Here is an 11,513-nt window from a genome sequence, read left to right on the forward strand (position 1 = left end):
CAAGGCTATTTCTGTTTTATTGTTTTACAAAGCATCGGTCCTTGTCGTGGCCATTTATTTTGTCTTGTTGATAATTGAGGAGAAAGGGAACATTATATGTGGATGTTATGGTGAAGAAATGTTGTGCTTGTTGTGAATTGTGTAGTTGATGTTGGGACGTATGTCATTATCTTTGCCAACTCTTGAATCCCCAATTGATATAAATTCACCTGAAAGGACTCTTAGAAGAAACCTTAGGGAATCTGGAAATATAAGAGAAATTGAACTTGAATCTAATACAATGGCCGAAAATGAAGGAAATGTCAGGAATGAGGGAATCAATAATGATAGGGCCGAAATTCCAAATGTTGTACCTATGACTCTTAGGGACTATTTCATCCTTACAACTTATGCCTCTCTTTCTTGCATAGTGATGCCAAACATCGAGGCAGCCCAATATGAGATCAATCTAGCACAATTCAAATGCTTCCATCCTTTCATGGCTTTGAAAATAAAGACCCCTATAAGCATCTTGATGAGTTCCTTAAAATTTGTTCCACCATCAAGCTAAGGGGCTTCCCTAAAAATGTTCTCCATTTGCATCTCTTCCTATTTACCTTAAAAGATAGGGCAAAATATTGGTTGAACTCCCTTGCTGCAAATTCCATCACTACATGGGCTCAATTGCAACAAGAATTCTTAAAAAAGTATTATCCTATGAGTAAGACCAACCAAATGAGGCGTTCCATTCTTAGCTTTTCATAAATCGATGGGGAATAACTCCATAAGACTTGGGAAAGACTTCAAGACCTCTTTAGAAAATGTCTGCACCATCTAATTCCAAATTGGCAATTGGTGCAAGCTTTCTATGCTGGTTTAACCGACCCACATAGATTCATGGTTGACTCTTCATGTAGAGGGATGTTCATATCTAAAAATGCAGATGAGGCTTGGACCTTACTCAAGAATGTGAGTGAAAACTCATTGTAACATAATTCTCGTAGGGCTCCAACCTTAACCAATACAAAAAACACCAATCTATGTTACCAAAGACAATGAGGGAAGAATCTTCTCAAGTGGATGCTGTGACGACCCTGGTTTCTAGGCCAGCGTTTCCTGTGATGAACCGTAAGGATGATCCGATAACGGATCCGAATGCGGAAGCGAAAACAGAAAACAATACTCTAAGAAGTCAAAGTGACCTACCATGAGGTTGTGGAATTCAACAAGAACTGATGCGGAAGCAAAAGATCGAAAACATGACAAATAAGCCCCCAGGGGCAAAATAGTCATTTCTAAAAACTATAGATTCAGGTGCCACCGAGCACACCGCTAGAAGGACAACGAAAAACTAATCAAGATGGACTCAAGAATCGCATGATTCGGAGTCCGGACGAAGGAGAAACGGCATGACGAAGAAAAACAAGCACTTAAGGCAAAAAGGGTAAACTGATAATTATCCAGGAAGAACTAAGTGAACCAAGCACACCGTTGGAAAGACAGCGAAAAATTAGTCAAGTTCAAAAAAAAATTTACTTGAATCAAAGTTCGGACGAAGGAGAAAATCCCAAAAGAAGAGTTGACGTCGCGGCGGCCAGACGAGGGGCCACGACAGCCCCATGCGCATGCCCATGCGCGCGCCCATGCACGCCGCGCACGCGCCGGTGCACACATGGCTGGCAGCAGCAGCCCATAAAGCTACTGTGGGTTTGCTTTTCAGAAAAATTCGGAACAGAGGTTGAATTTGGAGGCCTAGATGAATTTTTTTGCAAAAACATAGAGAAGAAACTTCCCTCAAAATTGAGTTTTCTATGTGACTTGTGCAAGAATTCAAAAAAAACTAAATGTAAAATGCCCAAAATTCCCTCCCAAGAAATCTGGTCCAGAGGGTCAAAAAAGCTGCTAAATAGAAAACTGAAAGCTAAACTTCGTAAGCGATTTCCGATGCCAAGACGACATTTTCTGAAAAAACACAAAAAATAAACCCCCCCTAAAATCATGTGTTTCTATTCAACCATGTTTAAAGAAGGAAATAAAATTGAATTGAAAAGTCTAGAATACCCCTAGATCAGAATGTGCAACAAAAACACAAAATGAAATCGTAGGAGGCTCAAAACACAAACGATAAGGTTTTGTCCGGAAACGATCATGCACGCAAACGTAACTTACCTATTTGGACGTGCTACAATGGTCCACGACTTAAAAATATAGCCGATGCAAAATCCGACCCCCCAACGGGCAAAAGGGCAAAAATGGACTTGGAATGGAAAACATGGAATCCAAAAATACAAAACGGGATCAAATGACCATTTGGCCCTCGGCCACACTTCAAACATGATTTATGAGACCCTATGAAAGAATGAGAATGGAATTCCCACACCCGATGCAACCATGGTGAAGCAATGACTTGCGATTTTTCAAGGTTTTCAAAACATTTCATGAAGTTAAAAAGTTGCATAGAATACAATATACATGTCATTGGCCTCCGGCCTCATCTCATATATATCAAATACATTGAAAGGAGTGTACTTAAGTACACATTATATACATGGAATCAAATATACATATTTTGACATATAAGTCTACAAAATGACATTTCATGCTAACATTTGTATGAAATGGAAACTTGAAAGCTACACGGCATCCAAGGAATGCTAGGCGTCACGAACCAAGTCTTCATACCTGAAATATGCCCCAGTATCATAGGGGTGAGTAACATAAAGCTGCTCGTAGGAGATGAGCATGCATCGACCTAGCATTTTACAAATTTATCACCTTAAGGTGAAACATATTAAAGGGGCTCATGCCACCTAACGTCTATGTCTAAGTGAGACTCGGGGAGCATCCTAAGCAACCTTAGAGTCTAAGTAATAAGAATCATGATATACATACGTGTATGAAACGAATCATGATTGGGATAATCCAAAGAACACGACAAGAAGAATGCTTGAGCATAGATTAACATGAATTGTATTTTCAATACAATTGAACTAGGTCTAAAGTAATCCATATAACATGACAAAAGCATATTTGTATACAAGTTAACAAGAATCACATTATCCATGCAATTCAACAACAAAAGAGCATGTTATACAATGCAACAAGGTTTAAGTTCTCAAAGCCATCAACTTAGAATCTAAAGCACAAAATAACAGTAGTGGTTCATGCTACCTAACGTCTATGTTATAAATGAATCAATAGGATCAATCCTAAGCTTTATTAGAACGTCAAAACATGATTTTCAACATCGATGCAATTTAACCAACATTAGAACTTCCAATACAACGTATAAAGCACAATTTCGCAAAGTTAACATCCTGTAACTTAAAATGGAACAACAATTAAGAAACAGTAAGTTACAACATCATCTAGTTATCAACTTGAAAATAAAATGCGAAATCAAACAAAGTGGATACTCGGACGTCACGCCGGATCAGACCGACAACATAGTTACTTTAGGGTTACTAGCCTATGGGTAACCTCCTTATGTGCGCACTAGACTATATATAGAGGGACTATCCCCCGTACTAGAACCACGTCCTAGCCATAGTCAAACAACGACATCCCCAAGTTTCCAAAATCAACAAGTTGTGCAACAACGCATATATCAACAAGAATATGAAAGATAATCAACTATCTACTAAGCACAACCAAATTTGGAAACCTATACAATACATGCTCTAAATCCACAACTAATATGATATGATGAATGTCGAATCTTCAGTGTGCGATTCGCTACACGCTATGTATGAATGATGTTAAATACGAAATGTGCAAATCATTACACAAGGCAACAATATATTCAATAAGGAAAACATATTATCACGAATACAAACATAGCAACTATGTTATCCAATGTTCAAAACATAACCAAATGAATATACAACAAGTCTAAGTCCATGATTTGAATATAGAAACCACTTCTAAAACACAACTAGATCATGGAGCAAATTGATAGAATTTAAATAGATAAAGACAATTAAATTCTCTAGATTTCTGATTCAATTTCAATTAACCTCAATTTAATACATGTTAAAGGGCATGGCAAGGTCATCACCTATATCCATTCTAAAACTCAATTAGGTTGTTAGAACAACAAAGTAGAACTTTAATTAAATCATGCTAATTTAAATCCCAAGGTTCTAAAACAACTTCAGATACTCCCAAATTAATTATACTAGTAAACAAGTCGTGGCCAATACAAATATCAAGTTAAAACCTTAATTAAGCTAATGGGACCCCAAAATAGATTTTAATTAATTCTTTTAATTAAAATCTCTAGATTTTTAAACTTAACCAAATGCTCTCAATTTAACATATCTTAGAGAATATGCCAAGGACTATTGTAATATCACATTACAAGTTTATTTCATTCAATTTAAGACCATGTGACTTAACCTTTCACTAAAGTTAAATATAAAATAAAGGTTGCAATTCTCATGCAATTAATCCCAATTTAATATATGTGAACAACCACACCAAAGCTTAATTTTCTAGCATGCCACAATTCAATTCCAAGTTGTATATCACCATGAGAATTAAATCTTAAACAAGGAAATTAATTAAATGAAAGGTTTCAAAACCACACCGAATATTCTAAATCAAATATATGTGAAGCTATATGGCATGTAGATCAAGAATATCAAGTCGGAATTCAAATAGAGTGAATAGTGCACTCAGGGCAAATTAATTAATCAAATTAATTAATAATTACTAATTTTCAAAACACCTCCAATTATTTTCAAATTCAACTATGTTGAAGAGCATGCTAAGGCCTAATATAATATGCTAACACATATTAATTTCAAGCTAGTTAAGGCCATGTGAATTAATCTTTCACCTAAGATAAATATTAAATAAAATTTTTAATACTTATTCAAATGTTCCAATTTTAATACATGACAATGAGCATATCAAGGGGCAATATAAAATAATGCCACATGTTTAAACCAAGTCATGAGCAACTGGGAAAATTAGATCCTGTACAAGAAAAATAAATAATGAAATCTCTAGATTTTATATTTAATCATGCAAACAAGTAGTATAAGCATCACAAGCATGCTATATAACAAGAATTTAAACCTAGAACATCTCCTACCTCAATTTGAGATGAAAACCCCAAAGGCCCACCGAAAAAAAAGTGTTCCGAATTCGATGATACCGAGAGGTTTTGTCGGGGACAACACCGTGAACAAGAATCCGCAAGAAGCCCCATGAAAATCATAACTTGACTCCAAACCCGAACTCGAAAAATCGTCGAAAATGGATTCTAATAAGGGTAAAAGGTAGAGCACGTCGAGGGAAGCAATAAATGCTAAGGCCGAAGGATTTCTACCAAGGAAATCAAGTGGAGGAGAAGAAAGAGTGAAGGCAGCCCCTTGGGCTCCCATGGCTGCCAGCCAAGAGGAGGAAGAAGGTCTGAAAATCTGATTTTAAAAATTAGGGCAACCTATTTATAGAAATCTCAAAAAGTGCCTTGAAAGGGCCCTACCGGGTTCGGAAAAGTGGATTTTGAGCAAACGCGCTCAAATGGCAAAACTCTATGAACAAAAAAGATTTAAAATAAGAAAATATGAATAATGAAAGAAACGGCGTCAAAAACTGAGTCCCGAGCAGAAAGTTATGCCCCGAATAAATTTGGCGGCAACCGGGTCCAAAAACTCTGAAACTGGAGAAAAACGACCAAAATGGAATTCTATGAATTTACGAGCCAACAAAAAGTGAAAATGAATCTCGTACGAGGATCCAGGCTCCAGACGAGATATTTTGCAATAACTTTCGTTAATTGCACAATGGCCCCTACAAAAAGGGTTAACTGCAAAACTGCCCCAGAATGAAAATATCTTCCAAAAGATATTTTCTTAGATGCTCCTAAAATAAAATATCTTTAAAAGATATTTATGAAAAACACCCCAAGAAATGAAAAAGATTGTAAAGAATTGTGCATCGATGCCCCTATGGGCACCGGGAGCAACCAGAGTACTTTCTTGTAAAAGTAAAGATACGTATTTCGAGAAAACCACTCAAAATGAAGGCACGTGAAGTCAAAAACCAACTCCGAGCATGAAAAGTGAGGTTGTGCCAAAAACTGACAAACGAAGATAAGACGAAATAGGAAAAATGACAGAATAGGGAAAAGACGAAATAACGCATAGTATCGAAAAACGAAAAATGTGAAAATGACTCGGTCCTCTAAGGAAGTTGTCAATCCACGTGAAAGATTCTCAGAAACCAATTTCGAGCACTCGAGATGACACTAAGCGACATGAAATAGAGCTCAGAAAAGAAAATCAAACGAAAAAAATTCATTCGTAAAATTTCAGGAAAAATGAAAGGAAGGCAAATGACCGGGTCGTTGCAGATGCCATAACTCACAAATTCTATCAATTAATGACACCACATCTCTCTCCTTCCTTGTCTCAAAATTCAGCAAGTGTGGTGTGTACGTTATGCACTAGCCCATTCCATCTCTAGGAAGATTGCCTTACATTGGAGCAATTTCCTAGTAACAATCAAGAGCAAGCAAATGCTATGTTTTCCAGGCCCAGAAATAATCCTTATTCCAATACCTATAATTCGGGATGGAGAGATCATCCAAATTTTTCGTGGAGGCAACCCGCCCCACAAAATTCGACATTTCAAAATCAAGGGCCTTAAAATCAGCCCTTTTCTCAATTTCCAAATAGGCAATTTTATGCCTCCTCAAGTTACCATCCACCTTACAATCCAAGTGTTTTTACTCCACCTCCCGTGTTTCCAACTGATGAGATTCTCGCTGCAAATAAACAAATGATGGAATCTCTTAACAAGCAAATGTTAGAATCTAACAAGTAGCAGTTGACATCATTGCAACCCACTCTCCAAATGGTTCATTCACATACTCAGTCAATAGCTAAACTTGGGAATTAATTAGGACAAATAGCTAATTCAATGAACCAACTTCTTCAAAGAGATAGGAGAAAACTTCCGTCTCAACCATTTAAGAATCCTAGAGGGATGCATGTGATTGACGAAGCCCCTCCTCCGAGTGGGCCTACTCATGAACAAGTTTAAGCAATCACAACCCTTCGGAGTGGTCGAATTGTGGACAACAAGGTTGATGAAGGAAAAGATAAAACAATCCTTCCTTCCAAAAATCTAAATCCTAGCTCATCTAATCCAAAATTCACTCTTGAAAATCCAAAGTCTAGCACTGAAAATTCCAAGCTTGTCACCCCAAATGTGGAGAATTCTTATGAGATTAAGGCTCCGTTTCCTTAATGTCTCCAAGAGTCGACACATTTTGGGAACAAAAGTTATAAAATTCAAGACATGTGGGAGGTCTTTAAGTAAGTAAAGATCAACCTACCTCTCTTGGATGCTATCAACCAAATTCCTCCCTATGCCAAATTTCTAAAGGATTTGTGCACTCAAAAGCGCACTTCCAAAACTCATTTACCAAAGAAGGTAAGACTAACTGAACAAGTGAGTGCGATAATTCAACACAACACCCCTCCAACGTATAAGGATCCAGGTGCCCCGACAATCTCGTGTGTCATTGGTGACAATAAGATAGAAAGTGCCCTCCTTGACTTAGGAGCAAGTGTGAACTTGATTCCTTATTTACTTTACTTATAACTTGGGTTGGAGGATTTTAAGCCAACCTCCATGGTCTTGCAGCTTGCCGATAGATCGGTCAAGCACCCACTGGGCATTCTTGAAGATGTGATTATCAAAGTGGACAAATTCTACTTCTCGGTAGACTTTGTGGTTCTTGACACGGAACCGATCCATGATCCAAAGAAACATATTGTCGTGATCCTCGATAGGCCTTTCTTAGCTACGGCTAATGTTTTGATAAATTGCCAAACCGGGGTGATGGATATTGCCTTTGAAAATATGTAAGTCAAACTCCACATTTTCCATGCAACTCAACATCCTTCTGAAGAGGATGATTGTTTTCTCATTGATGTGGTAGATGAAGTGGTCGAAGAATCTCTCCCCTTCATTCTAAGTAAGGATCCTCTTGAAACTTTCATGTCTCACTTTGATTTTGCGAACTTTGATATCAATCAATCCATCCAAGAAGTAAATTCTTTGCTCAACATTGGTGCTATCATGGACTTTCCTCCTTGGAAAGTGCCAAAAGAATTACTTCCTCAACTTTCCACTACTCATCCGGTCCCCTGCTTGAAATCTCCACCACAACTTGAGTTAAAGTCGCTCTCGGCCCACCTCAAGTATGTATTTCTTAGTGTAAATAAAACTCTTCTAGTCATCATTGCATAGGACTTTTTAAAGGACCAAGAAAACAGCCTTTTAGCGGTGTTACAAGTGCATAAAGAAGCTATTGGTTGGGTAGTGGTTGATTTGAAAAGAATCGACCCTTCTATTTGTATGCATCGCATTCATATGGAGGACGACTCTAAACCTTCTAGAGAGGTGCAGTGCCGGTTGAATCCAAACATGAAGGAAGTGGTCATGAAAGAAGTGATCAAGCTACTAGATGCAGGAATCATCTACCCTATCTTTGATAGCAAGTGGGTTAGCTCCACTCAAGTTGTTCCTAAGAAATTCGGCCTCACCGTTGTTAAAAATTCAGTGGGAGAGCTCGTGCCACAACGCACCACCACCGGGTGGTGTGTGTGCATTGACTACCGGAAACTCAACTCTACCACTAGGAAGGATCATTTTCCACTTCCATTTATTGATCAAATCCTAGAGAGGCTTGCCGGCCAAAGCTGCTACTGTTTCCTTGATGGTTATTCCGGCTATAACCAAGTGGCAATTGATCCTCAAGATTAAGAGAAGACCACATTCACATGTCCATTTGGAACATTTGCTTATAGACGTATGCCCTTTGGGCTATGCAATGCATCGGAAACTTTCCAAAGGTGCATGATGTCCATATTTTCCAATATGGTTGAAAAGTTTTTGGAAGTATTCATGGATGATTTTTTCGTCTTTGGATCTTCCTTTGGCTCATGTCTTCACAATTTATCCTTTGTGCTTCAAAGATGTAAGGAGACAAATATGATTTTAAGTTAGGAAAAGAGTCATTTTATGGTCCAAGAAGGTATTGTCTTGGGACATGTTAATTCTAAAAGGGGAATTAAGGTCTACAAGGAAAAATTCAAATTGATCTCCAATCTTCTTCCTCCAAACTCTGTCCGACAAATCCGTTCCTTTCTTGGTCATGCCGGCTTTTATCGCTGCTTCATCAAAGATTTTAGCAAAATATCCCGACCTTTGTGTATTCTTCTTGCCAAGGATATTCCCTTCAATTTTGATGAAACCTGTTTGGAAGCTTTCAAGAAGCTCTGTACTCTTCTCTCATCAGCCCCAATCATGAAACCGCCTAACTAGTCTCTTATATTTGAGATCATGTGTGATGCACCTGATTATACATTGGGTGGTTTTGGGCTAGCGTGTGGACAAGCTTCTGCATGCTATTTATTATACTAGCAAAACTCTATCTGATGCTCAGTTGAATTACACCACCACTGAAAAAGAGTTGCTAGCTATGGTGTATGCCATGGATAAATTCCGTTCTTACCTTCTTGAATCCAAGGTCATTGTCTTTTCAGACCATGCCGCTCTAAGGCACTTGCTCGCTAAAAACGAGACTAAGCCCCATCTAATTCGATGGATACTCTTACTACAAGAGGTTAACATTGAAATCTGGGATAAAAAAGGGACAGACAATGTTGTTGTTGACCATCTCTCTCGTCTACTCATTGAGAAATCTTCTGAATTTGCTGCAGTTTGTGATTCCTTTCCGGATGAGTAACTGTTTCAGATTTATCATTCAAGTCTTCCTTTGTTCACCGATATTGTCAACTACCCTACGGTAGGAAAAATTCCGTCCAATTGGTCTAAACAAGAGAAGGACCGGTTCTCTCCCAAGTCAAGAATTTCTTTTGGGAAGATCTGGAGTTATTCAAGTATTGCCTCGACCAAATCATCCGGTAATACATTCCCAAAACTGAATTCTCAAGTGTCCTAAATTTCTGCCACACTCTTTCATGTGGAAGACACTTCAGTGCTAAGAAAACTGTTGACAAAAGTCCTTCAAAGCGAATTTTATTGGCCCTTCTTGTTTCAGGATGCTTACAATTTCTATAAGTTATGTGAGCATTTCCAAAAGGTCGGATCCATGTCCAGGAGAGACATGATGCCCTTGGCTCCTATCTTAGTCATAGAAATCTTCGATGTATGGGGAATTGACTTCATGGGACCGTTTCTATCCTCTTATAGCTATTAGTACATTCTTGTAGTGGTGGATTACGTGTCTAAATGGGTTGAGGCCAAAGCTACCAAAACCAACAATCATAAAGTTGTGGTCATGTTTATTCAATCGAACATCTTCAGTCAATTTAGTACGCTATGCGCCCTCATCAGTGACGGAGGATCTCATTTTTGAAATCCCTGTCTCAAATCCTTCCTTCTTAAATACTCTATCATTCATAAGGTTGCCACACCTTACCACCGTCAAATGAGTGGTCAAGTGGAAGTATTTAATCATGAGATCAGACATACTCTGGAAAAAACAGTTCGTCCGGACCGCAAAGATTAGTCATTAAGACTAAACGTTGCACTCTGGGCCTACCGGATAGCGTATAAGATGCCCATCGGCATGTCAACATATCGACTTGTCTTTGGCAAAGCTTGTCATCTTTCGGTCGAGTTAGAACACTGCACTTTTTGGGCTATAAAACGGCTCAACTTTAATCTTACACAAGTCAGTTCTACTCACAAATTGTAGCTCAATGAGCTTGAGGAAATCCAAAATGATGTGTATGAGAGCGCCAAAATCTATAAGGCAAAGACTAAAGCATTTCATGACAAGCATATTGTCAACAAGTCTTTTGCCCCTGGACAGAAAGTTTGGCTTTTCAATTCTCGCTTGCGACTCTTTCTCGGTAAACTCCGGTCACGGTGGGATGGTCCATATGTTATCTTATCCATTTTTCCTCATGGCACAATTGAACTTCATGATCCTACCAATGGATCTCTCTTTAAGGTTAATGGCCAACAGCTTAAGCCTTATGTTGATGGCATCGTCCCGATCCGAAAAGTAGAGAAAGTCCTATTGACGGACCCAATTTACGAGGACTGATGTAGCATCATGGTTCATCTAGCTATCGACAATAAATTTAGCACTCATGGGAAGCAATTCTTTCAACTTCTAAGCTTCCCTCTTTCAAGTTGCCCTAGCCAAGATTTTTTAGAAATTAGCTAAGTATAGCCAAAATGTGAACTTTTCTATAACTGTCTCGAATTATGTTCTAAAAGTCACTTTAGGCTTACTTAGTCATTTTAAGGTCCCGGTACCATTTTTAGAATTTTTCAAGTTCATTCTGGCAATTTTCTCAAAAAATCCAAAAATCATGGGAAATTCGGGCCTAAAAAATGGCGCTTTTGCAAATGAGCTCCGATTTTCGTTCTAAAGGTTTTACAAGGTGTCTAGGGTCTATAGGAGCTTAATTTTCTAATTGGGGAATTTTTCGACCCCGGCCTGGCCTCCGTTAGGCCAAAAATCACTTCAAAAAGGA

The sequence above is a fragment of the Cornus florida genome, unplaced genomic scaffold (assembly GCF_030987335.1).
Source record: "Cornus florida cultivar Cherokee Brave unplaced genomic scaffold, ASM3098733v1 CherokeeBrave_3.0.0_Hap2_Chr11, whole genome shotgun sequence".
In the NCBI taxonomy this organism is placed as follows: domain Eukaryota; kingdom Viridiplantae; phylum Streptophyta; class Magnoliopsida; order Cornales; family Cornaceae; genus Cornus; species Cornus florida.